The 27,894-nt window shown below is 45.5% G+C and overlaps 1 protein-coding gene across 1 annotated transcript in view; it reads left to right on the top strand.

Annotated features, from left to right (window-relative positions):
- Positions 1 to 8,805: 8,805 nt before the first annotated feature.
- GATA5 (GATA binding protein 5) overlaps positions 8,806 to 27,894 on the top strand; it is a 53,661-nt gene continuing 34,572 nt past the window's right edge. Inside the window, exon 1 of the mRNA XM_081011446.1 lies at positions 8,806 to 9,074. The gene's annotated coding sequence lies outside the window, so the exon portion shown is untranslated. The remainder of the gene's footprint in view (positions 9,075 to 27,894) is intronic.

Raw genomic sequence — 27,894 nt, forward strand, 5'->3', positions numbered from 1 at the left:
GCTGTCTCCCGGCCTCCCATGAATCATGTGAATTTAACCTTTCACCTGGCCGCAAGGAGGTTAATAAACCAAAATAGCCTCCTCCTCCTGCCCTTCCCCCACTTGATGGGCTCTGGGGGGGGGGGGAGAATCAGGAAATTCAGGAAGGAAAGCCAAGTATTGTTGGAAAAGAGACACTTCTTTTATGGAAACAAGGGCAGACCCTCGAAGTGTCCCTATTTTCCAGGCACAGTCCCGGATTTACAGAAGCCATCCCAGTTTCTCATTTGATCCCAGAATGTCCCGCATTCCCTTAGGATGCCCCTGTTTTCATCAGAGAAATGTTGGAGGGTATGGAGTTATCCGACCCCCCCCCCCCAAGGCATCTGAAGGCAGCCCTGTATAGGGAAGTTTTTTATGTTTAATGTTTTCTTGTGTTTTTATATAAGATGGAAGCTATTCCAAGTGATTGGGGCAACCCAGTCAGATGGGCAGGGTATAAATGGTAAAACTGTTGTTGTTGTTGTTGTTGTTGTTGTTGTTGTTGGAATAGGATGTCCCTATTTTCATTACCACTGTATTGTTTTTAACACTCGATTGGGAGCTGCCCAGAGTGGCTGGGGAAACTCAGCCAGATGGGCGGGGTATAAATAATAAATTATTATTATTATTATTATTATTATTATTACAGAAATGTTGGAGGGCATGCAAGGGTCATGGGATTCTGGAAAGCAATGTTACTACAGCTTGGTTTAGACTGAGGGTGTTTTCAGACTGGCACAGTATTTGGGTGAGATTCATTCACATACAGTGGTACCTCGGGTTACATACTCTTCAGGTTACATACTGTTCAAGTTACATACGCTTCAGGTTACATACGCTTCAGGTTACAGACGCCGCTAACCCAGAAATAGTACCTTGGGTTAAGAACTTTGCTTTAGGATGAGAACAGAAATCGTGCTCCTGCAGCGCGGCGGCAGCAGGAGGCCCCATTAGCTAAAGTGGTGCTTCAGCTTAAGAACAGTTTCAGGTTACGAATGGACCTCTGGAACAAATTAAGTACTTAACCCGAGGTACCACTGTACCCGTAAATCTAGGTTGCTCAGTTATAGCTGATTTGGTGTTCTTGCACAAGAAAGCCACTTTCCCAAAAGACTGGAACGTTTTGCAATAAGGAAAGTGATGGAGGGAAAGCAAGAGGTGGTTCTTGCTTTGATGCCACATCGTCTAACCTCCCTGCAAACAAATCAGGATGGATGCTCACATGGGCGTAGCCAGGATTTTTGTTAGGGGGGCAGGACTTGGGGGGCGCAGAACCATTGTGATTGGCCAGTTAAGTATTTCTACTGTTTTACTTGATGGGGGGGCAGCTGCCCCTCCCTGCCCCCTCTTGGCTACACCCATGGATGCTCAATAATGAGGTCATCTGGAAGCACCCAGATACAGGCAGCATAAGGATATCCCAGCTGTCATTTAAGGTCGCATCCAGCTTATCTGCTTATTAAGCATTCATTCTGACTAGTTTACACAAAGTTTGTGGGGAGGTTGGATGATGTTGGCAGTTTACTGAGCACTCGTTCTGATTTGTTTGTGGGGAGGTTAGACAAAATCACATCAAGCAATTGTTATCCCACACTTTCCCTGTCACTTTCCTTACTGCGTTAAGTCTGGTTTGGTGGGGGGGAGTGGGTTGGTTGTTCTAGAGCGTTGGATCCACTTTAACTGAAATTGCTGTCATGGAACTGAAACGCACAAGCGCATAGCAACAGCCTAGAAGTGTCCTAACATTTATGCAGCCCATCACGGCAGCAGTGGCCTTCAACTGGTCCAGACCCAAGACTGACCTCTGACTCCCAAGCTGCAACATGGGACCAACTTTCACATTTTCACTTTTTCATTCATTCATTCATTCATTCATTCATTCTATTTGTATGACACTTTTACACACACACACACACACACATCATGCTCAAAGCAGCTTACAACGAAGAAACTGAGAAGCATTTCAGGCAAACACTATGAACACAATGTCATAATAACATAGCAAAACAATAACAATGTCATAATAAGTTAGCAAAACGATAGCAAATGTAATAACTTACCAAAAAAACCACATTCCAATGCTATAAATATACCAAGATTACTTAATCAACATGTAGCAGCCAATAGCAAAAAATTACAAGGGAGCTTCAGAGCAGGCTTCCTTAACCTTGGCCCTCCAGATGTTTTGGGACTACAACTCCCATGATCCCTAGCTAGCAGGACCAGTGGTCAGAGATGCTGGGAACTGTAGTCTCAAAACATCTGGAGGGCCGAGGTTGAGGAAGCCTGCTTCAGAGTTTCACTCCTCCCATGTTGTTGCTTGCAGTTCCTCTCCCGCAACAGTTTCTTATAAGGCTTCCGAGGGCAAGGGGTGTGGTAGTTGGAAACACCCCTCCCATGATTTAATGGTGATAACAGTGCACGTTATTAATCCTAAAATCCCAATATATGAATCCTATATTGGGTCCAAAAGCAACATACATAGGACCCAGCTACATTAGCCAAAAGCAACGTTTTAAATGCATTATAAATATGCAGCACCAGATGGCGCTGGAGAGCACAAAACTTTTCTATGCGATTTTACATAGAGATTTTTTTTTCTTTTGTTATAATGATTTAATTTATACCTTATTTATTTATAGCAGGTTTTTCCTGTGTATAGATCCACCCGTAGTGTTACCTCAGCATTCCTACCTCAGCATTCCGACTGCTTGGACACAGAGGAATGGTGAGAGGAACCAGCTGGGGAACCCCCAAGGGATGAAGGCTCAGAGTCCAGGGAGTGGTGGTGGGATGACAACGAGTGATCAGAGGGAGAAGGCTGGGAGGAGGAGGTGTTGGATGCTAAAAAGGCAACACAACTTAGTGAACTGGTGGAGTCTGTGAGAGAGAGAAGTTTGGAATCAGACAGAAGCTGAAGCAGGAAAAGGGGAAGAGGGAGGCCAAGAGGCAGAGATGAGTCAGGCTGGTGAAGAGTCATAGGTGTAATCCCACCCCATCCACTTGTCTCCCAGAACCAGAAGAGGTATGAAAAGGGCGGATGAGAGGTTGGCTTCACACAGGCACAGTCTCTGATTGCTTGGGGAAATCCTTGGAGAGGAGGGGACTTAGACAGCTGTGGGGAGGTGGGGACTTTCATTCTCAGCAACTGGTCCATAGGGGCACGAGTTGCTCTGCTCATTAGGCCAGACACTCCACCAGGCCTGTGGCTATTTCTGCATCTCACCCAGGATGGAAGCTGACAAAGAGCTAGGGATGGAGGAAAATTTGATTTCCATTCCCATTTGAATGTGAACCTACCTAATTTGCACTTCCAAAACTGTATGAGAACCAAAATCCTCCAACTTCTGCAGTGCACTTAATTGGCCGAGTACTGCATACAAAAATACACACACTGAGGTAAAATATGCATAAATGTGCATATATTAGGAAAATAACATACAAAAATGCATGCTAGTAGATAAGATTTATTTGCCCCAAAAAAGTAAGCTACAAGTGCATGTATAGTAGAAGGCATTTGCCCTAAAATGCTTTTCTCTTGAGGATTTAAAAAAATGCAAACTGGTGTGGGAATACAGTATATATTAAAAAATGAATTTAAGATTGGGGAAAAAGAGAAACCAAATTGGACAGATTCACCTATAAGGAGCTTACCCACCATAAGGATTCACACAGATGACCATGTTGGCACACCTTTTTATAATCCCACCTCCTTTGAGGCGGAACTCTCTGTACCATTTCCCAGTTTGCAGCCCTAGCAAATCACACATTCCACCACATGTTTTAGCACACACCTGTACCCAAGGTGTGGCTAAATCTTCCAGCTGTGGCCAGGATGGTACAAACAGCAAAGCTGTCCCACAAGAGCAATATAGTAATCTCTGCTGTGTTTTCAAGTGGCTACATGTGACCACTTCCTAAATGTTCATCTGAATCAGTGCTATGTGTGTTTGCTTTATTATTCCATTCATTTTCATGATACATTAACTCGTGTGTTCAATTGCTCATTCATAAAAAATCACACTTGTTTCGTTATTGGTTCCATATTGCTTCTTTCATTTTAGTTTCTGTGACTCCCCCTGCTCCCATTTCTTTAACTCATTTTTTTTCTCCCTGTTGCTCCCCTGTGATGGTAGCAGTAGTGGCAGGGACAGCATAGGATGCTTCAATTTTCCCAGAATGCCTTGGGTGTTCCACAGCATCCCAGGGGAATAAAATCTGTGAGCCTCATTGGAAGCCACCACTTTTTCCTTGAATGATGCACCATCTGAGACACTCTGGGGAAATAAAAGGACTGCTTTACAATGCGCACCCCAGAGAAACTCAACCTGAAGCCAAGATTGCCAGCTTTTAGGTACCAGGCAAAGCCATTCACATTTAATCAGGCTTTTGGATAGTCATTCATTCATGATGTTGTTGTGTGGTTCAGCAGTTCCTTGTGAAGAGGGTTTGATTGTTAAACCACTCTGAGAAGTGTAGCTCTGTAAGTAGAATATGGGTCTCCTAACCACACCCAGCATTATCAGGAAGCTGCAGGTCCCAGAATGCTTTGAAGACAACTATGGCTGCTTTAGGGACGCTGGTGGTGCTGTGGGTTAAACCACAGAGCCTAGGACTTGCCAATCAGAAGGTCGGCAGTTCGAATCCCCGCGATGGGGTGAGCTCCCGTTGCTCGGTCCCTGCTCCTGCCAACCTAGCAGTTCAAAAGCACGTCAAAGTGCAAGTAGATAAATAGGTACCACTCTGGCAGGAAGGTAAACAGCATTTCCGTGCACTGCTCTCATTCGCCAAAAGTGGCTTAGTCATGCTGGCCACATGACCCGGAAGCTGTACACCGGCTCCCTCGGCCAATAAAGCGAGATGAGCGCCGCAACTCCAGAGTCGGTCACGACTGGACCTAATGGTCAGGGGTCCTGTTATCTTTTTATGGCTGCTTTAAAAACATGTTGCAAATGAGGCGGCAATGTGCTCCTGTACAACTCCAATTCCAATTCATCCCAACAGAACTTGTGCAAAACAAGCTGTTCATTGGCAGTATTCTAATGGTTCAGAACTAGGATATGAGCGTCACTCCAAATATTCCATTTTAACATGGCTGTTGATTAAATGTAGCATCCTGCACACCATTCCAAACAAAAGTTCCTTACCTCCCAATTGATACCACCGAGAGTTGTGCATAGACTGAACGCTGCAATCCTACAGACGGCATTCAGCCCACTACAGGTTTCAAGATGTTTGTAGCCATCCGGGCGACATCTGCTCCACAGACAGAGATGCCCTGTCAACCATGTTCCACCAAGTGGTGGTGATCAAAATGGGGCATTCAAGCCCAGGCACAAAGCCACAAAGTGTTCAGTCAGCTTCAATAAATCCTGTAATTGCAAGTTCAGGTGTCGGCTTAAAGGCTTTCTGTAGCCTAGGCAAAATAAAGCTGGATAGCTCAGTTGGTTAGGTAAGCGTAAAGGGACCCCTGACAGTTAAGTCCAGTCACGAATGATTCGAGGGTTGCGGCGCTCATCTCGCTTTACAGGCCAAGGGAGCTGGCGTTTGTCTGTTCTGCAGACAGTTTTTCCAGGTCATGTGGCCAGCATGACTAAGCCACATCTGGAGAAACCAGAGAAGCACTACTTGCACTTTGGGGCGTGCTTTCAAACTGCTAGGTTGGCAGGAGCTGGGACCGAGCAACGGGAGCTCACCCTGTTGCGGGGATTCAAACCACCAAACTTTTGATCAGCAAGCCCAAGGCTCAGTGGTTTATTAAGGTAAAGGTAAAGGGACCCCTGACCATTAGGTCCAGTCGTGACCAACTCTGGGGTTGCGGCGCTCATCTCGCTTTATTGGCCGAGGAAGCCAGCGTACAGCTTCCGGGTCACGTGGCCAGCATGACTAAGCCGCTTCTGGCGAACCAGAGCAGTGCATGGAAATGCCATTTACCTTCCCGCTGGAGCGGTACCTATTTATCTACTTGCACTTTGACCTGCTTTCGAACTGCTAGGTTGGCAAGAGCAGGGACCGAGCAACGGGAGCTCACCCCATCGCGGGGATATGAACCGCTGACCTTCTGATCAGCAAGTCCTAGGCTCTCTGGTTTAACCCACAGCGCCATAGTGCTAATAATGCCAAGTTTGCAGGTGACAATGTCAAGGCTGCAGGTTCGATCCCCATATGGGACAACTGCATATTCCTGCATTACAGGGAGTTAGACTATCAGGGTTTCCCAAACTTGGGTCTCCAGTTGTTTTTGGACTACAACTCCCATCATCCCTAGCTAGCAGGACCAGTGGTCAGGGATGCTGGGAACTGTAGTCCAAAAACAGCTGGAGACCCACTTTTGGGAAACCCTGGACTAGATGATTCCCCCAGAGCCCCTTCCATCTCTACAATTCTATGAGCAAGAGTATAAAAGCATGTCAGGCTGTATGGGATCTAACATAGAAGATTCTTAAATGAATCAGACCAGAATTGCAAATATCTCTCCCCAGCATCTATTCCACCATCCCCAAGTGGAGCAGAAGAAAATGTGAAGCAACTGAACCTTGCTGCTCATTGTCATGTTTGCTGTAATATAACCCTGGACTCCTTATTCTACTGTATTCCAGCTGACCTCCCTTTACAGTCAGGTTGAAGTGAAGCCCTTGGATATAAGGCAGCCAGGCACATTTACATGAAGTTGAACCCCACTGGCTTCGATGGAATGCCCAAGAGCCTTACGGCTGATGATTTCCCACACATTCAAGTTTAGGCAAACTTTCAGAAATATGATTCACGTTCTGGAACTTCCACAAGTTTTGGAACTTCCTTTTGAAACACATTTTTTAGGTACACTTCGTTTTGGAAAAACAGAGACCCCCTTAAATCTTACATTTTGCTGATGAATTCTTTGGCAATCATGATGCCTAACCTGCAAGGGAAAAAATACATCTTGGATATAATCCAAATAAAATTATGCATTTTCAAGTCCCATTGCATTCAGTGGGAGGCGTGTACGCATGTTCTTAACTCTCTGCTTAAAATCAATGACATTTAATAGGGTTAAGCTTTGACTGTACAGTATAGTACTTCTTGTTCCCCATCACAGCCCATAAAAGCTTTAAATCCAGCAGGACAGCTGAACATTCAGATTCAGAATTCAGATTTGAAAAGCTTTTGGCAAGCGGGCTGAGACCAGGAGAAATTGTTCTTTCAGCACGCCTCCCCGCAAATTGGTTCCCCTAGAGCAAGTGAATTGTGTTCTTCGTGCCCATCACCCGAAATCTGAGCAACGCAGACCAGCATTTTCTACTGAATTCCAACGTTCACACGGTCCTGCATGAAGCTACGCGTCACCTTCAAAGTGTAATGTTCTAGTTAGCAAAATTGTGGGTGGGTTTGCTTTGCGCCCCGCTCCCACGACCACGAGTTTTTTCCCCCCTCCCTCATCCTCCCCATCTCATATTTAGAAATGTCAGGTCATCCCTCCCCAAAAAAACCGCACCACCCCTTGCCATTTTCGCGATAGATTTATTGACTTTATCTCTCCCTATGGAACTGCACGCGACTAACTGGACTCCATCACGCGAGGGTGTTTCAATCCCATTGAAATAAACGCGGGGTAAATTCCTTAGGCTGTGATCCTTACTTGAGAGCAAGCTCCCTCGAACTCGGCGAGACTTACTTCTGCGTAAACAGGCCTTTTAGGGTATCAGGCGTCGGGGGAAGCGATGCTAGATACTGAGGAGTTATACTGCTACATACTGAGGAGTTATTTCCGTTGAAATGAATGGCCCTGGATTCTGAGGGAGCGTGGATAGGATTGCGCCATGGATTTCAGAGGAACCCTAACCTAGGCCTCCATTGAGGCTGGCTATTCTGTACGTGCGCTTAGGATTTTAGGATCTTAGACGCGCTTAACTTCCTCCGGCCTGCGGACCTTAACCTTTAAGGTGTGCTAACTAAAGGATAGTTAAAGCTATGGTTTTCCCAGTAGTGATGTATGGAAGTGAGAGCTGGACCATAAAGTAGGCTGATCGCGGAAGAATTGATGCTTTTGAATTATGGTGCTGGAGGAGACCCTTGAGAGTCCCATGGACTGCAAGAAGATCAGACCTATCCATTCTGAAGGAGCCCTGAGTGCTCACTGGAAGGACAGATCGTGAAGCTGAGGCTCCAATACTTTGGCCACCTCATGAGAAGAGAAGACTCCCTGGAAAAGACCCTGATGTTGGGAAAGATGGAGGACACAAGGAGACGGGGACGACAGAGGACGAGATGGTTGGACAGTGTTCTCGAAGCTACGAACATGAGTTTGACCAAACTGCGGGAGGCAGTGGAAGACAAGAGTGCCTGGCGTGCTCTGGTCCATGGGGTCACGAAGAGTCGGACACGACTAAACGACTAAACAACAACAAACTAAAGGATCATAGAACCGTAGAGCTGGAAAGAACCCAAGGAGTCCATCTAGTCCAACCCTTTTGCAATGCAGGAATCACAATAAATACATTTATTATCCTGAGAAAGCGACCCCTGCGTTAAGACTCCCTCTTGTCCTGCGGATGGAGGGTGAGGAAACCCGTTTGGAGGACTGAGCCCGGTTTGGCATTTTCTCACCCAAAGGGAATCCCCGCCAGCCGGAGTCAAGCAAGGCAAATAATATTATTCCCCTGCAGGGCGATCTGCTTGTTTAACCCTTTCCAGAGACGGGTTCCTCCGGCTTCCAGAGATGCCTCTTCGGCCTCCTCCCCGCCGACCCTTCTTATCTTCCTTTCCTTCCAACCAGCCCGCGAGGCTGTTCCTTTTCACTTCACGTAACATCTCTGCCTTCCCACTCCCTTCGGGCTCCCTCTCTCGATCCCTCTGTCTAGGTCTCCCTTCCCCGATCTTTTACTGCCTTCCACCTTCCAAAATAATCTCTCCTACTTTCCAAATAAGATGCATGTCTCTCTCCCCATCCCCCAGCAATCTTCTCTCTTTTTTCTGTTGCTGCGCGCCTGGCGGAAGCGCCTCCTCGCTTGTTCCTTGCAAGAGGCGCTTGGAATCGGGACCCAAAACGCCTAGAGAAAAACTACTCTGGACAGGTAGAGAGGGGGGGATGTGGATTTGAATCTTCTCTGGGCTTTCGAAGGAAAGGTTTGCTTCCTGTACTGACGTTTCGATCGTCAGGTGTGTGCCATATAGAACACGCACTCCGGGATCCTAAATGTTAATTTCGCAGCAATGCAGTCGTCTTGGCAGTCTCAGGGCTTTTGCAAGGCTACGGTCTTAAGTCAATTTCACCGCGAAACGAGACCCGCTGAAATTGCTTCGCATTGAGCTAACAGTTGAAAAACATAAAATAAGTAACTGCGACTTCCGTGATTTAAGGTGATCGTCAAGTTTTACGCGGCCTGCGGGGTTTTAATTAAAGTTAGTCGCTTTAACCAGGTTGCATTTCGGGGTGGGGCGGGGTCTATTATGCAAGGCAAGGGAAGAGGCATAAAATAATTCAGCAGCCGCCCTCGAAAACGGTTTGCCTGCTCGTACATCTTATTTGGAAGGAAAGACATTGCTAGGTTAACCTGATTGATTATAAGGCCGATCCTCAAACAGGCTAAGCCGAAATATGTGGTTGGTGCCTATGCATACATTTAAAGCACATTATTTCCCTCAAGGAATCTTGGGAGCTGTAGTTTTCCCGCTCACAGAGCTATAATTCCCAACACTCTTTCCAAACTATAAGTCCCAGAACTGTTTGAGGCAAATAACGTGCTTTCAATGTATAGTGTCCATACAGCCTGCGGTCGCGGGGTCCTAAGTCCTTCGCTGTCCGCTTATAGAGAGCAGATTTTCTTTTCCCTAGAATAATTCTTCCCCACTTGCAATCAGTGTCATTCGCAATTTGTCCGCCGAAGTCCATCTTCTAAACAAAGTGCGTGAGTTGGTGCCAAACAAGCTTATTACTCGAAAGTAAATCCCAGTAGTCTGGGATTGCGCCTGAAGAGCTGAGCAGCTGTGCCCACGTCCCTCAGAGCGCTTCCTGCTAGTTTTTAATCATTTGAGAGATCATGTGTGCCTTTGAAGAAAACAAATCTCAAGGCGTTTCATCGATATATTTATTATTTTTTATTATTGTATTTTATTAGCACCGCGGGAGTAGGGAGTGATCGGTTTACTCGATACGTAGATCTCAGCTTGCATTGGAGCCGGTACAGTATTCACGGACTATAGACTGGACAAACTCCAGGAAAAAAGGGTTTCTAAGAAAACGCTGGTTTTAGATCTCTTGCGCAAATAGATGGACTGACAAATATATGGCCGACAAATCGCCTCATCGAGATATAAAATCGACGGACACCCCATCCTTAATGAATACAGTTCATTAAAGCCTAATTTAACAACCTAATGAAGAATTGAGTTGCTAACTCGACTTCGGTAAAATGCTGCGCTTCGATCTCTTTTAACACTAACCAAATATTAAACATTATCTAACCGTTGCTGAAAGCTGTAAATAATGATTGATTTGATCTGAACGGTTAACGCAGAGCGATCCCGACCACCTTAACTTGTCAGTGGGAATCTACGAACAATAGAAAACTATTTTGTACGTTTTCCGGAGAGGCTGCAACTAACACATAAAAATGAGCTTTGTGGCACCGCAAATACTAACAGATGTATTGCCCTCTGGAAATTGCTAGTAAATCACACGAGCGCGCACGCAGCCCATTTAAAAATAAAAATAAAAATAAATCTGTACGGAATCATATAAACATAAATTGATTGTGCGTTTTTTAAAGAAGCATTTTATATTTTGCATACGTTGTCAAGTTAATAATGCTACCCAGATGGGAAACACATCGCCGTGTAAAAGTACAGATGTAGTTGACACAAAAAGTCTTGATATGAATGGGTGTATAGTATTTATTTTAAAGATGGCGTGCATCTTTAAAATCTAGATCTTAAAATCACTTTAAACTGCATTAAGCTATTCTAGTGGCATACTCTAAAATAGACGATATATGTCCATGAGCTGCATACGGAACAGTCTATCGTCTGATGTTTAAAGATGGCTCATAATTCACAGACATTCTGCACAGATCCAATACACATCATTCTACCATGACAAGGGAGTAATTAAGACGGGCAGAAAATGGTCACTTAAGTTTCCAGAATCCCGAACTACCTAAGAGCATAACAATCCGGGGGAAAATCAGGAGATATCAAAGATCTTCATTTTGAATTTGCTCTTTGAGGTCCTGCGTAATTTTTCAGCTATGGGACTGGATTTCCAGCTTTAGGGAACGTTCTCTGTGCTCAGGTTTTGGCAGCCAGATTTGAAACTTACTTTAGCCAGGTTTAATTAAGCGGGATAAAGGCGGGACAAGACCCAGCCAAAATGAAGTACTTTTAAGACTGCTCCACATTTAATTGTGAGCAAGCCTCATTAAAGAAAAGGGAGCTTACTTCCGAGTCGGGCAACGCACGTCCTGAGACGCGGGAAAAACACTCTTAAATCTCTTCCATGTGAAATAAGTAGGATGGACCGAAACGGCCGTTTTTCAGACGCAAATGCCGACTTTCCCTTGCCCCGAACCCTGGAAATGAACAGCGCGACGGTTTCCTGGAATTTCCAGTTATTTGAGGGAGAAGGGACAATTTCTAGCCTTTTTATAAAGTATTATCATTTGCAAATATATATATACAGTGTATGTAATATTGGGAACCTATGAGAAGTACCGCTAGCTCAAATACCGAAGTTTCGTCTAACCCAGTTTTCTGTTTCCAACGACGGACAGTCAGGTGTTTCTGGTGAGGATCACAAGAAAGACCTGATGCTGAATGTATGTTATATTTCATTAGAGGCGACTCCGCTGCGCATCGCTTCCATTTCAATGGAGTGAGACTCCAAGGAATAGAGGTGGAAAGTCGCCACCCCGTGAATCTTCGAGGGCCGAAGCATCAGAGAGCATAGGAGCCAACTCCTAGGGGCCGAGGGACCTCCACCCCCAATAAAATATTTGAGGGGGCTGCCCCTTCCAAGCTGATGAGCATTGCCACTCAAATGGTGTGCACGCACCGTTGTCATGCAATCAATTGTGCGGGGTGGGGCTTACCTGGAAACACCCCCCCCCCCCATATTTTATTCAAGTTGGCACCCCCGTCAGAGAGACACACAGAAAGGTGGTTGTGAAAGGTCCCCTTCTTGGGAGGGAAAAGCCATGCAGCCGCGCGACCACGTCTGCAAATGCAATGCAATGCAATGCAGGTAGAAGGAATCCTCTTGGGCTGACTGCCATGGTTTTCAGACTACGTGGAGGAGAAGGTCGGAGCAGAGCGACAAGGAACCTGTAGTTTTCCAGGCGCTGTTGTACTCCCAGCTCCCATCCTCCCTGACCATTGGGTATGCTGGCTGGGGGCTGAGATGATGGGACCCCAGCTCTCCACCAGTAGAAGCTGTAGAGCAGCTTTTAAGGGGAAATTCACAGGCAGAACTCCTGGCGCTTTGAGGGGAGGATGGAAGTTCTCTCGAGGCAACCGTCCTCCATGAAATAAAAGAAGAATCTGGAAGGGTTCAACAATACCTTTGGATGGCATGCATATTTATGGTATGACAAGGTTAAAGCAAATAAGGCCTTTAAGAACCATATTGTCAGAAAATCATTGTTTAATGTCTGGACAAAATATAAAGACTTGCTGGAAAATAAAACACCAAGGTGGCTTTCACCTTTGGAAGCCAAGGCCCGAAAAAGACCCAATATGGAGGCTAAATGGCCAAAATATTGGGAAATACTAGAAAAGGATGGAGACAATTGGAAATTGCAGAGTCTGGAGAAAATGAAAGACAAAGTGCGAGATTGGTTACATTACGCTCAGATTAAAGAAGTTTTTAAAAATGATAAGAAACTAGGGTTCCAGGTGGAGAAATCGAAATTAGAAACAGAATTGTTAGAACCAAAGATTAAGGTACTTTCAAGGATGTATAACTTGCTGTTGAAATGGAATACACAAGACGAAACGGTTAAATCGGCTATGATAAGGTGGGCACAGGATATTGGGCATAATATCATGTTTGAGGACTGGGAGAGGTTGTGGAGTAATGGATTGAAATTTACTGCATGTAACGCCCTGAAAGAAAATGTAATGAAAATGATTTATAGATGGTATATGACCCCAGTCAAACTTGCTAAAATTTACCACCTGTCTGATAATAAGTGTTGGAAATGCAAAGAGTGTGACGGAACGTTCTTCCACCTCTGGTGGACTTGCCCTAAAGTGAAGGCGTTCTGGGAAACGATTTATAATGAACTGAAAAAGGTATTTAAATATACCTTCACTAAGAAACCAGAGGCTTTCCTTTTGGGTATTGTCGGCCAAGGGGTGGCAAAGAAGGACCAGACATTTTTTATGTATGCAACAACAGCAGCAAGGATACTTCTCGCAAAACACTGGAAAACTCAAGATCTACCCACACTGGAAGAATGGCAGATACAACTGATAGACTACATGGAACTGGCTGAAATGACCGGCAGAATCCGTGACCTGGGAGAAGAGAGGACTGAGGAGGACTGGAAGAAATTTAAGAACTATTTACAAAAGTATTGCAATTTGAGTGAATGTTAAATAAGATGCTAGATCAAAATAACTGAGCACCACTAAATTTAGAAGTTTTTAAGAAAATAAGTAAGACTGTGAAACTTAGCTTCTTCTGAGAATTATAAGATTAGGAAATATAGAAGGGATATAAGAATTTAAATAAGAGGATAAATTGCTGACAAAATGTTTTAACGATGAAAATGGGAGCGGGAGATGTGAGGAAGTCCAAAGAAAATGTGAAAATATGTTAAGATCAATGTTACATTGTTTATCATGTTTATTTTTATTGTAAAATTTAATAAATTGCTTTAAAAAAAATAAAAATAAAAGAAGAATCTAAGGGGTCGGCTTCTATTTGGAACTGTGCACGGTCCAGGAAATGCGGAGTAAGGCTTAAAATAAATACTTGCTGGTTCTTAAACAGGGTAAATGCTCCACTATAGGTCAGCATGATTATTACCATATCGCAGAAGGAAAGGGGTGGTGAGAGAATAAGTCGCTTTGGCATAGTAAGATCGTGGAGGAATGGAAATTTGATTTACTAATGTTATTTATTTATTTATTTCTACATATCCTACCGGGTGCAGAATAGGCTTCTCAGCAGTTCACAAGTATAAAAACAAATCGCACGTGCATCAATTAAAATACACAATTAAAATTAATGCCAAATAAAATCCATCGCGTTGCAACATAAAAATAGAATCACCCCTTATTAAAATATACACCAAAACAATCCCATTTAAATGACACAGTACTGTAATTAAAAATAAGAGAGTGGGGGCGAGAGGGCCCCCTGAATCAATCAAGCCCCTTCCTGGGGCTTCCTGAATCAAGAAACTAATTGCAAGTTAATTTAAAAAAAAACTAATTGCAAAATGGGGTGGGAGGAATGGGGGGCGGGATTCCTAGTTCTGTCTAACTTAGTTGGAGATGCTTGGAGTCATGCGTGTTCTGGCATCTCAGCAGGAGACCCGCACAAATATGTCTCTTCTCCCAAGGTGAGGCTGAAAAAGGAGTTAGGAAATGAGGTTAACAACCCTGAGAGTGCATAAGGCTAGCACCTGAGGAAATGAACAGCACAGGTGAGTTCAGAAGAGAACTCAGTGAGAGCCAGTGTGGTGTAGTGGTTAAGAGCGGTAGTCTCCTAATCTGGGGAACTGGGTTCGCGTCTCCGCTCCTCCACATGCAGCTGCTGGGTGACTTTGGGCTAGTCACACTTCTTTGAAGTCTCTCAGAGCCACTCACCTCACAGAGTGTTTGTTGTGGGGGAGGAAGGGAAAGGAGAATGTTAGCCGCTTTGAGACTCCTTAAAGGGAGTGAAAGGCGGGATATCAAATCCAAACTCTTCTTCTTCTTCTTCAGAAAGGACAAGGTAGGGAACTTGGGTCTTTTTCTCTCTCCCTTCTCCCAGGCAGACGCATCAGCTTCCAGTGCAAGTTGAGTTGTATCCCAACACTTTCAGCAGGCACTGTGTTGAACACCCTAAGCCCACAATGCTATACCTACTTACTTAGGAGTAAGAACCCCTGAATGCAGTGGGGATTGCTTCTGGGTCAATATGCCCCTTGAAACATGCCACAAGTACAGTCCGGTATAGTGGTTAAAGGTAAAGGGGATCCCTGACCGTTAGGTCCAGTCGTGGATGACTCTGGGGTTGCAGCGCTCATGTCGCTTTATTGGCCGAGGGACCCAGCATACAGCTTCCAGGTCATGTGGCCAGCATGACTAAACAGCTTCTGGCAAACCAGAGCAGCACACGAAACGCCATTTACCTTCCCGCCGGAGCGGTACCTATTTATCTACTTGCACTCTGACCTGCTTTCGAACTGCTAGGTTGGCAGGAGCAGGGACACGGCAACAGGAGCTCATCCCATCACGGGGATTTGAACCACCGACCTTCTGATCAGCAAGCCCTAGGCTCTGTGGTTTAGACAGTGCCACCCGGGTCAGCTATAGTGGTTAGTGCATTGCCATTACAGCAGGGGACTTAGCTGCAAAATCCCCACTCAGACGCAAAGCTTAGGCGACCTTAGGCCAGCTGATGTCTCTTAGCCTTACAGGGTTGGCGCGAGGATAAAGCGGGGAGGGAGACTCAGCTCCTTGTAGGAAGGAGGCATTCGAATGTTATAAATATGTACACATAGTAAGAATTATCACAGACTATGCTTCTTAAGCGCAGAGTGTGGCAGGGTGTCACTGGAGGTGTAAATGATTGTTGATAGGGGGACAGAACCTTAGATTTGTATTGATTTTGATTGATCTAGGGGGGAGCTGCCCCCCCTTTTGTTGTTGTTGTTGTTTAGTCGTGTCCGACTCTTCGTGACCCCATGGACCACAGCACGCCAGGCACTCCTGTCTTCCACTGCCTCCCGCAGTTTGGTCAAACTCATGCTGGTAACTTCGAGAACACTGTCCAACCATCTCGTCCTCTGTCGTCCCCTTCTCCTTGTGCCTTCAATCTTTCCCAACATCAGGGTCTTTTCCAGGGAGTCTTCTCTTCTCATGAGGTGGCCAAAGTATTGGAGCCTCAGCTTCAGGACCTGTCCTTCCAGTGAGCACTCAGGGCTGATTTCCTTCAGAATGGATAGATTTGATCTTCTTGCAGTCCCTTGACTATGTCCATGTAAATGACCATCAGATTTTGAAAAGCTGGAATCATTGGATCAAGTGCATGAGTTTTCTTGAACTAATCAAACTAAATAACTTTAAACTGGAGTCTGAATCAATGTGAATTAATTCTTACTGTTTTGAAAAATGCTTTTTATAGGGCAGGGTAAAAGGCACTGGAACCAAGTTGTGGGGGGGCAAAGTTTGGGAGCCACAGTTTTAATCGCTCAGCCCCATAGGAACCAACTCCTAGGGGCCGAGGGGTCTTTGTCACCCCCCATAAAATATTTGACGGGGCCGCTCCCCAAGTTAATGGGCATTGCCATTTAAATGGTGTGCGTGCACCTCGTCATGTGATCAATTTGCGGGGCGGGGCTTACCTGCCCACCCACCCCCTCAATATTTTATTAAACTTGGCACCCCTGCTCAGCCCTGTTAAAAACAGATTTGGGATTGAGAGCCTCAATCTCTGAAATTGTTTCCATTTTGCGGGCAGAGAGGGGCATCTGGGAAGGAGTGATGCGCGCAAGGTCCCGGGTTCTCCGGGTCCATGAAAAAGACAGGATTCGAACCCAGGTCTCTTCCTAATGCCAGGCCTGTTTTCCCTTTGATTCGGCCCCTCCTCGCCGCCGACAAACAGCCCCGGAATTAGTGGAAAGCCACCGATTCCTATTCTCAACCCCAGCTAAGGACGCCACGTGTCTTTGTTAGGGCGAAAGGTCCACAAATCAAAAGCGAAACGTGTGGGGAGGGGATGGATTAGGCGTGGGGCGTCTAAAGGGCGCCGCTCTGTCTGTCGCAGGGTCCTGGAAGAAAACTTACCTGGACAGCTCAACCCTCCTAAATCTACTCTCCCCTCCCCCCCCCCCCCAACCTTTGCATTCAGCCCAGCTGCGAATTATTAATACCCAGCGCTCGGAGTACTTCTGGCCATGCGCTGGAAAAGAATGCTAGGGTAATTACGGTCCTTTATCTGGCCATGCTTTTTGTAAGAGGAGCAAGATAAAGAAGGGGGAGAATGAACTATCCTACATTTGGATCCTGCACTCGTTTATTTATTTTTTCTTATCTCCGCACACACGCACTCAAAAAAATCTGGTTTATCCATGTTACCGCATGTAATTGTGTCCTGGCAATGCATACAGTTGTGTTTTGGCAATCCAAAGGAATTTCCCCCTTGCAAATAAAATGTGGTTTGGGGATTTGATTTCGTTTCACTTCCAACAAGTGCTTGCAGAGGCTCGGTCCCTGGAATCATCTGGCTTTCTGTGTCCTCCCAGAGACTATTCCTTCTAAGATCTGCTCCTCCGCCACCAGTTTGCTGTATTCTTAATGCTTCTGTTTAAATGCTTCCCTTTATCTACACCCACGAAGTCTTATACTGCCATATTCAAGAGTGACTGGCAAGATTCTTCTGCAATATAGACAAGAGAGGCTGTGCTTTTGAAAATCAGTGAATTTCTACTAGAGTTGACAGTACACTATAGCTGTCAAGATTGTTACTAGAAGAAGGTCTGTATACGTCAATAAAAAAAACTTTGTCCCTCCAGGCAGGGTCCCCAGATGTTGTTGGACTACAACTCCCATCATCCATAGCGAGCAAGGCCAGAGCTCAGGGATGATGGGAGTTGTAGTCCAACAACATCTGGGGACCCACAGGTTTAGAACCGCTGCCAGAGGTTGCCGAAATACAACTTTCATCAGCCCCAGCTAACACAGTCAAGGACGATGGGAGCTGTAGTTGGAGGACCAACCATTGTCCACACCAGATATATAACATTGGATTGGGAGCGCCTTTAGTCTGAGGTGCAGCAAGGCAGTTCTTATAACCCATTAGGGAAATGAATGGCGGTCCGGCCTATTAATGTCCATTAAAAGCACAATAGCTAAAAATAGAACTTTAATGTCTGACACATTATAATTATATTTCCAGTGTTCAAAGGTAGCATGTACTCATTGTACAGAAAAATGGCACCACCCCTGCACAGACTGAAAGAATCCCAACATACTCAGAAGTAGAAAAAAAGATATTTGAGAGGGTGGGGGAAAATGAAGGCGGGGGACCCAGAAAAACTACCCAGTTGGGACTGGGCATGCTCTGTGGTTGTGGAATGCTGTTAGCTCAGAAATGAGTCCCATTGAGTTCAGTGGTGCTACAGTACTTCATAGTTAAATGGGTATAGAATTACAGTGTAAGTGCAGCTTTCCCTGTCACTGTGAAGGGAGAAGCTGTGCCCAACAGGCTGGAACCCATTTGTCTCAAGAAACAGTGGAGGAGTGTGCCTTTGGGGGTGAGGTCAAGCTATTGGAAGGTTGCAGCACCCGCTTTGACTGTAGGGAGAGACATGTTTTGTTGCAGCTGGGGCAGATGAAGGCATCTGGTTGTGCTATAGTAGTCCTCTCAGGAGAACGAGCTGGCAAGCTTGGCTTGTTTTGAAGGAGAACATAAAAGACCCTGCTGAATCAGGCCAATGACCCATCCAATCCAGGCTCCAGCATCATCTCCCCCAGATGCCTGGGGGAAATCCTCAAGTAGAACTCAAGCACAACAGAGTTCTCCCCTCCTGTGGTTTCCAGCAAACCACAGATCAGATAATCCAGAGATCAGGAGACTTTCTGGTTTAGAGGAAAGGTGAGTCAGAGGCAACGGGATAGAAGTGTTTGAAATTGAAAGTGGATAGAGATTTCTGCCACCACACCTCCCATAACACTGGAATTCGTGGACATCCAATAACAATAACAACAATAATTTATTATTTATACCCCACCTATCTGGCTGGGCTTCCCCAGCCACTCTGGGCGGCTTCCAACAAAATATTAAAATGCAGTAATCCATCAAACATTTAAAGCTTCCCTAAACAGGGCTGCCTTCAGATGTCTTCTAAAAGTCTGATAGTTGTTGTTCTCTTTGACATCTGGTGGAAGGGTGTTCCACAGGGCGGGTGCCACTACCAAGAAGGCCCTCTGCCTGGTTCCCTGTAACTTGGCTTCTTTCTCGCAGTGAGGGAACCGCCAGAAGGCCCTCGGCGCTGAACCTCAGTGTCCGGGTAGAACAATGGGGGTGGAGAAGCTCCTTCAGATATACTAGACCGAGGCTGTTTAGGGCTTTAAAGGTCAGCACCAACACTTTGAATTGTGCTCGGAAATGTACTGAAATGAAGCTGACGGCTGGAAGATTCAGGGCAGGCAGAAGAAAGTATTTATTCACATAGCACATAATGACACTATGGAATTCACTTCCACAAGTGGTAGTGATGGCCATGAACTTGGATGACTTTGAAGGAGGATAGGTCAATCAGTTCATGGTGGATAAGTGGCTTCTATCAATGATGACTATGTTCCACCCTTGTATGCTTCTGAATACCAGTTGCCAGGAATCACAGATGGACAGAGCACTGCTGCACTCAGTTGCTGCTTCTCATAGGCCTCTAGTTGGCTGGGCTAGTGGGCCATTGCCCTGATCCAGTAGGTTCCTGTGTTCTTATTGCTCTATTAATTCATTCAGTTTTTCTCCCACCCTTCCTCCTGAAGGGTCCAAGGGCAGCAGACAGAGTGATGATGAAACATTAAACCACAGCAACTAAAAACAGTTTAAAAAACATTCTGAAAAACAGCTAAAACCATTCTCAACTGGTGATCTCAGCGTTGCCAGGAGCAATGTTCTTCAACCAACAAATGCCTGGGTAAACCAGAACGTTTTTAAATATCTCCTGAAAGTCAATAAAGAGGGAGACAGATGCACCTCTCGAGGGAGGGCATCCCACAAAAGGAGAACCACCACCAAAAAGGCCCTGTGGCTGGTTGCTGCCCCCAATGTCAGCACCAACAAGAAGGCTTCATCATCTGATCCAAGGTAGTTGGTACTGGGACAATGACTTATGACCTAGCAATGAGAGCTGAAATGACTGCAGGGCAGATATCCTGATAATTGCTTTACTAGCTTCTCTGCAGTCGTGTCAAGCCAGAAAAGGTGAACTGAAGTTCCCTACCCACCCGCTCTGTTTTCTGACAAGCATCAGGTGCCTGGGCCATTTTTGCTTTTGTGGAGATGACAGAAGGAAGGAGCTTGATTCACCCCTCTTTCCATGGGAGTATTTAGGACTGAATAATAGTCACTGTCAATTCTTGCAGGTCTGATCCGGAAGCTGAGCAATGAATGTGGCTTTGCAGACAGAGGTAGGAATAAAGAGCCAAGACATAAGATATTGGCTGGAACTAGGGCCACATTTTATTAAATCACAGAGTTTTGCAGGAGGTGGCAGAGGCACAGGAAGCCATCTGAACTGTTTTGGGTGAACAAGCCCCTGCCAGATTTATTTATTGAACAACATTTGCATACTGCTTAACTGTAAATAAATCTTGCAAGAGGATAATGAGAGTGGCAGGCATTCCCTTAAGCCCCACTCATTTCCAGATAGATTATGCACCTAGAGCAGGGGTAGGGCAGCTTTTGTTTTCCTGCCCAGGGCCACATTCCCTTGAGAGTAATCTTTCAGAGGCCACTTGCTAGCAGACCAAGGCAAATGGTGAGCAGGGCTAGAGTCAAAAGTGCACTTTTCCTCTCTTGTCCTGTCACATAATCCTCTCTTTATGTGTAACAACATAAAAAGAGAGAATGGCCCATCTAGTCCAGCACCCTGTTCTCACAGCAGCCACCTTCTTCCCCCCTCTCTCTTTCTCCACCTGTTTTTCTTTCTTTCTTCCACACCCTTCTCTCACACACATTTTCTACCACCCCCTTCCCTCTCTTTTCTTCTGTCCCTTTCCTGGCACCCATCTGGGCAAAGATTACTCTTGCCAGAGGTCTGGACTAATTCATTACTGAGGACTTCCCCCTCCCTCCCTCCCTCCCCCTCCTCGTCCTCCTCCTCCCATCGCTCCATCCATTTTGCCCCCCTCCCTCAGTTCCTCCCCATACACACTACCATCCATCTCTCCCTTTGCTTTCTACCCACTGACATGAAATCAGGCCAAATTCCCCACCACTGCCTTCTAACCTTGCGATTGGGACATCAACTTAAGCTACACAAAAGGTAAAGGGACCCCTGACAATTAGGTCCAGTTGTGGCTGACTCAGGGCTTGAGGCGCTCATCTCGCTTTACTGGCCAAGGGAGCTGGCATTCAGCTTCTGGGTCATATGACCAGCATGACTAAGCTGCTTCTAGAGAACCACAGCAGCACACAGAAACGCCATTTACCTTCCCGCTGGAGCGGTACCTATTTATCTACTTGTGCTTTCGAACTGCTAGGTTGGCAGGAGCAGGGACCGAGCAACGGGAGCTTACCCTGTCGCGGGGATTTGAACCGCCAACCTTCTGATCGGCAAGTCCTAGGCTCTGTGGTTTAACCCACAGCACCACCCGCATCCAAGCTACACAAGGACTGTCCTAATAGGGCTGCTTAGAGCAAGCAACTTCCACTGCATAAATCACAGCTTCTGCGGTAAACCCAGGGCTGGCCCAAAACATTTCGGAACCTAAGGAGAGCCAAAAAATGGGGAGTGGAGATTTACATCAGTACCAAGCAGGGAATAAAGATCTACCGGTAAATTGACAACAAGGGTGGAAGGAGACCTGCAATGCCTCCTATTCACCAAGACGCAGCATGAGGAGCCTACGGAAAAGGTGGCAGGTCCGGCTTTCAAGGAGTGTATTGCAGCCATTACTGTCACTTGGCAATGACAGCCTTCCTTGGAGGCCAGATCTGCTGCCCCTGTGAGCCCTGCTGCCTCAGGCGGTTGCCTCACCTTGCCTCATGGGTGGGCCAGCCCTGAGTAAACCTAGTGAGTTTGGGGCAAGCTTGGGCATAGTTATTACTGAGATGTCTGAGCTGAACGATTTCAAGACTGCAGGTAGAGGCTCACATAATTACACCATTCAAAAGTCCCCTCCACATTGAAAACTACCGTAACTGCCAGAGAGAAGGGTTCCAGTCTTGCCTTCCTCCTGACATGCTTGTTTTCCATGTGCAGGGAATATTTTGATATGGAGGAGAGTTCAGTCATGTGAACTGAAGTGGTCTTCTTCTTTGGCGATCACTTGTAGCTGAGTAAGATTGTCTTCCCTGAACACGGTTTTCAAGTGTTCTAAAGTGGTACAGCCCAGACTCACAGTTTCCACCTCAGGGGAACAAGGCAAAATAAACCCTGGTGTAAAAGGATGATGCTGGTGATTTATTCACCAAAGGTCCATCTTTTGGACTGGTGGATTGCATGCAATTAGATGGCTCATATTTTGTAAAGAAGGTTCTGTGAAGAGGAAGGTGAAGGATTCTGAGACACTGTTGGCTGGGAACCTTAACCTGGTGAACCATTAAGAACCAATCCTGCTCTTATCTGCATAACTTTACCTCTTCATTTGCATCGCAACAACTAAGGTTCTGTTTCCTGGTCACACTAGAATGTGACAGAATGTAGGGAGAGTGAGATGGAATGCTGGGAAATGGCTCTTGTAACACAAACATCTTGGGCTGCGGTATTGCTTATCGGAGTTTGTTGGGGAGGGTTGTTGCTGTTAATTTTATGTCTCTCTATTTTGGATCTTATATAGAGAAAAAAATTAATTCCGTTGTGTACTAGGGAGAGGGAGGACGTATGTTCCATTAACAATTGGATGGTCCAACTTCCGCTTATGATTCGGAAAACTCTGAAGCCCATTCAATCAATTATTAGTCCACCTGTCTCCCAGTGAAGAACTCAAGGTGGATCACAACATAAACTAAAACAGATGCAACTATAAAGACACCATAATTAATATAGTGCAACCAAAAATGTCACAACAACAACAATAATAATAATAAATTACAATTTATTATTTATACCCCACTCACCTGGGCTTTTGAGTTCAACAGGACTTTTCAGCAGGCTGGATATGAAGTAAAACCAAGAATGGGGCTTTACTGAAGGGGGAAGCCTTTTTGGTCCAGAAGTCATAATGTCTTCCTTTAGTCAGAAGCTCCTTTTGGTGGTGTAGTCTTAGAAGTGGCTCAGCTGTGGAGAACAGCTCCTGCGATATCACTGCAGTACCATCCTGTGGGCATCCACCTCGGCCCCTGTTCCCCCTCTCTTCAGTCAAACTGTTGTTTTCTATTTTAATTTGGAAGTGCTTGTATTTGTTTCAGAAAGGGCTAAATACAACAACATGAACCTCCATTGAAGTGATTTACTGGTTAAAGGGGTCAGCAAACTTTTTCAGCAGGGGGCCGGTCCACTATCCCTCAGACCTTGTGGGGGGCTGGACTATATTTTGAAAAGGGGGAAAATGAACGAATTTCTATGTTCCACAAATAACCCAGAGATGCATTTTAAATAAAAGGACACATTCTACTCATGTAAAAACACACTGATTCCCAGACTGTCCACGGGCCGGATTTAGAAGGCGATTGGGCTGCATCCGGCCCCCAGGCCTTAGTTTGCCTACCCATGGGTTAAATTAATTGGTGCCTACCATACAAAAATGCATTTTTAGCTGTAGACCTACAAAGCACCCTTAATCTGGATGGATAAATAAATAAACACTTAAATAGCAATAGAAGTAAAACTATTTTTATGTAGTTACAAAACTATATATAAATATACTTTCATTCTGGAATTTGTTTAATTGGTTTTTTTAAAGGATTGGGGTTTTTAACTGTTCTCATTTGATCTGTAAGCTGCCTTGAGTCCCTGTCAATGAAAAAGGGTGGGATATAAATATATAATCAAAATCATTATCCACTGAACTCAATAGGATTTCCTTTGGAGCGAGGATCTTTGTTCCCCACTGAACGCCACCAGGACTGGGGGGGGGGGGGATACCCCATCTCTAAGGTTCTGCCACAATATTAGTAAATCTAAAAAGGGAGGGGGCATACCCCATCTCTAAGGTTGAAGCCCCCGACATTGCATGCAGGAACTGCAAGAAATCTATCATGCGCACTTACCTGGGAGTAAATCCCATTGAGTAGCGGGAAACTGAACTTGGCTACACGTGCGTAAGATCGGGCTGCTGCAAAACTAGGCGTCGCAGGCCATTTTCTCCCCATTTTGCAGAGGGGAAAACTGATCAGATACATTAGCCAAGAAGCGATAAGGGCTTTTCCCCATCCCAAAGGACACCATTACCCCCGTATTTCTCTATGCGATCATTTCTCCATATGCATTGCAAGACATCCACCCGTGGATCTGTTATGTTGCTCTTGTTATCTTGAGAGACTGCGGGTTGCTTTTTCGTGCTTTGAAGTCTTTTTAAAATTATTTTAAAGTAATTGTGATGTATGCTAAAGAACCAGGAGACTCTGGGTTTGTGGGATCGACTTTTATTTTGGCTGGAAGTGAAAGATGCACCAGTCAGAGCCCGAACGAAAAGCTAGAGAATTGAAGGATTCTGAGCCCAGGAATTTGTTCTGAGTTCCAGAACTAAGTCCTTCTGCGAAGTCCTTTTCCGTCCAAACGTCCATTTCAGCAGGGTCGTTTAGGGCAGGGAGAAGGGGTCGTTTTGCTGGGGGTCTTGCTAAATCCTTGCGGTTCTGCTGCAAATTATCCTGAGATCTACCTTCTGCCCACCGTCTTCTAAAAAGCAGATTATCAACCAGCAAAATAAGGCCACTCTTAGAGATTCTTATTTCAAATAAAAGTAGCCAAGGACGATGCCATCGCAGTCCGTTTAATAAAACCATAATAAAGGGAGAATGGAGATGTAGTTGGGTGTTCATGCATGCTTATTTACGCGGAAGTAAGACCCCCGTCGGCCTCCGATGGGGTTTACTCGGAAGCAAGTGAGCAGGAAAATGTAGCCCAAGGGAAATTCAAACGCCCTTTATGACTCTCGCTTTCTTGTGTTTGATCATTTGTCTCTGGATGTTTTATTTCTGTGAGTGAACGTGGTTGCAGGAAATAATATATATCCAAATTCATCAGAGAAGGGAGAGGAATTAGGAATAGTTAAGAGCTGAGGAAATTATAAATAATTTCCGGACTTTGAAGACGAAAGATACGGACGGGAAATATCTTGGGATTCAACATCTCCACCGTAATACCTGTTCAGAGCGAGATTTCATCAAGGCAAAGAGTCTGGTTTTAGAAAAATACAATAAGGTCTCTTCAGAACCTTTCCTGCAATCTCCGTCTCAGGAAATCACTTTCGGCTCCGCCGCGCAAGCCTAAGCAGGTCTACTCGGAAGTAAGTCCACCAAGTGCAATGCGATTTACTCCCGGGAAAGGATGTCTAAGACTACAACAACCTAAACCCAGAGAGGTTAGGCTGCAGTTAGGTCTGTCCCGCTGAACATCCTGGGAGTTCAGATCCGCCGAAACCGTCTTTCAAGGCGGGTCCCAATTTTAAAAATAGTAATAATCGACACTAAAACCCAGTGGGAAAATAAAGACTAAAACTAAGTTGTCCAAGGGACAACTGTCTCCAGCTACGTTACTGCTTGAGGCTCGTCAACACAAAGGTGCTGAATGCGTTCAAAGACAAATTGATTTGGGGGGGAGGGGGCAGCTTACATTTGCAAAAGTAAGGCTACTCTTTTTTCAGCCCTAAAAGCAGGGCTGTTGTTTTTAACTGCGGACAAGGTAGCCATGAGAAGCCACACCTGTTGAATTACTGTCTGACAGGCAACTGCTCACAGCAGAGAGCATTTGTTCCGGAGTGGGGAGGTGGGTACACGCTTGTTTTCCTCTTTATTCGCTTCTTTTAGCTGGATCTATGGTGCTGGAGACCTCGCTTTCCTCGGCGGTTGAGAGGTTCTCGGTTTCCTAATTTGTTCTGCAGCGGGAGAGGAGGTTCAACGAACATTCAGAAAGTCAGGGCATCTTTCTGATTCGAAGTCACTTCGAAGTCACAAGCTAGTTAAACCGAAGTCACTTCGATTTTTAGATCAATAAGACCAACCTGTGGCTTTCAGTTTTAAGGCTCCTCGCTCATTAGCTTAAAATAAGTGGCAGCCAGATGAAGACGAGTTTCTTTGAACTTCGGAGGCCTCCTTGGTTCACAAATCTTTTCTTTAAAGGTGGAGCCTACTTTGATAAATGACCCTCCACATCCGATGGAATACTGAGCAATCCGATGGAATAATACTGGTTCGAGTCAGCTGGACCCAAGAAAAAGAGCAGGGCTGCTCTGGAAAGAATTGCGCGTTTTCCTGATCCCCTTTTAAGTCACATCCAATTCACTTTGTCCTTTAAGCAACTGAGCAGGGAGTCGTTATTTAGGACATTATTCGAGGGCATGCCGTGGAGAATAGAAGATGCCACCTCTAGTTCGGTGTTGTCTACACTGGCTGGCAGCGACTCTCCAGGTAGAGAGACTTTCCCAGCTGTACCCGCAGATGCCGGACCCCGAACCTGGAACCTTCTGCAGAAACCAATTCTAGCGCAAGAGATTTGCAAATTAAGGTCCCTTCGGAAGTCCAAAGAAACTGGTTTCGCCCTTAATTATCACTCCTAGCATCCCGTCTTTCCTGTAAAGAGCTGCCAGAGAGCAACAGGTGCTTGTGTTTAGACCACATAAAAGCAGGAACACTTATGAACTTAGGGCCTGCTCAGGGTACAACCCACAACCATTTTTCTGTCGCCCCCCGAAATTATTTGAAGCTTCAGCTCGGATTGAAATCCACGAGGCTTTGATTGTCGTTTTTATAATGCAAATCAGAAATGAATAGGCCTCGGGTTTGGTGCAACTACTTACATTTTTACGCTAATCTCAAGATCGCCAGAGCCGGTAAATCTCACCTATGCGGATGTATTTGGAAACAGCAAAATCCAACCCAAGTTTTCCAGCTAGCAGCCACCACTCTCTGGAAGTAAACAATCCAATCCTACCTCCGCGAGTTTGTTCTTTAATGGGGCTTACTCCTAAGTAAGTGTGACGATCCCATTGAAAGAACCTACTTCCAAGTAAACATAGTTGGGAATGTGTTGTTGTGGCTATAGGCTTTACGCACGGTTATTTGGGGAGCAAACTCCATTTAAACTTAACAAGACTCGAGACTGCATACAGAATAGGCAGAATCGGGCTAGAATCAGCAGTGGGAAAGCCTCTTTCAGTCAGAAAGGAAAAGATTAACCGCTTAATGGAAATATATCAAGCTATACAATGTAATACTAGCTTACGATGATGTGGTTGGCTGGGTTGATTCGAAGCCCGGCCAAATCTGACAAATTCCTCGCTATCAGCCAGAAACCAGAATCGCTTTTTTATTTTCTTTTTAAAGGTCTTCCCCTCAAACTTCGACCTAGTAGCGCCATCAAGGATTGGAGGAGGGGGCGAGATCGTTTTGAAACCACAGTATTTCTGCTTAACACTGTTGCTCCCGAGGCAGAAATATACTTTTTAAAAAATCACCCTGTCCTGGAGCTTGAAAATTCACGAGCTCTTTCGCGAATCGTCTTCTTTCCCTGACTTTTAACGTCTAAGGGGAAGAAGCGTTGCATCCTCTCTACTTCAAATTTCGGCTGCGGTCGGTTCCAGTTCCGCGTGGAACAAGCGAGTAAACTCGCTCAATGAGGTTTCGGGACAGTTTCGTGAAACTGATAAGCTCGCCTTACAGCCCAGCGGCACAACTGCAACGCGGTCGGTCGGTTTTAATGCATCCTAAAAGTTGCAAGTTCAGGGGTAGGTGTGAGGGTTTTCTTCTGCGGTGGGAGAAAGCTCGGTTTTCAGAGTTTGTCAGCTGGTGCTAGATATCGCTTTCTCTCCCCCCCCCCCTTTTATGGGTCTTCGAAAAAAACCTCAAGGCAA

This window comes from Podarcis pityusensis (genome assembly GCF_964106645.2).
Source record: "Podarcis pityusensis genome assembly, chromosome: 6".
In the NCBI taxonomy this organism is placed as follows: Eukaryota; Metazoa; Chordata; class Lepidosauria; order Squamata; family Lacertidae; genus Podarcis; species Podarcis pityusensis.